This window comes from Apteryx rowi, unplaced genomic scaffold (assembly GCF_003343035.1).
Source record: "Apteryx rowi isolate R43461 unplaced genomic scaffold, aptRow1 scaffold_24, whole genome shotgun sequence".
Lineage (NCBI taxonomy): Eukaryota > Metazoa > Chordata > Aves > Apterygiformes > Apterygidae > Apteryx > Apteryx rowi.
The window spans coordinates 525311-525549 of NW_020448752.1; positions in this window are offsets into that span (position 1 = coordinate 525311).

Consider the following 239-nt stretch of genomic DNA (forward strand, 5'->3'; position numbering starts at 1 on the left):
GCCCCCAGCCCCGGCACCCGGCTGGGCACCCACCCTCTGCCCCCGGCCCCAGCACACACCCCTGGTACCCACCCTGGCCCCTGGCCCTGGCACCCCAGCCTGCCTTCTGCCTAGCACCCAAAAGCTGTCCTCTTCCCACCCTGCACCCACCCACCCCTGCCCAGCCTGTTCTCACGACACCCACAGGAGCCACCCAGCCTTCCCCGGCCCCTCTTCCCGGCAGTGTGTCCCGACCCGCT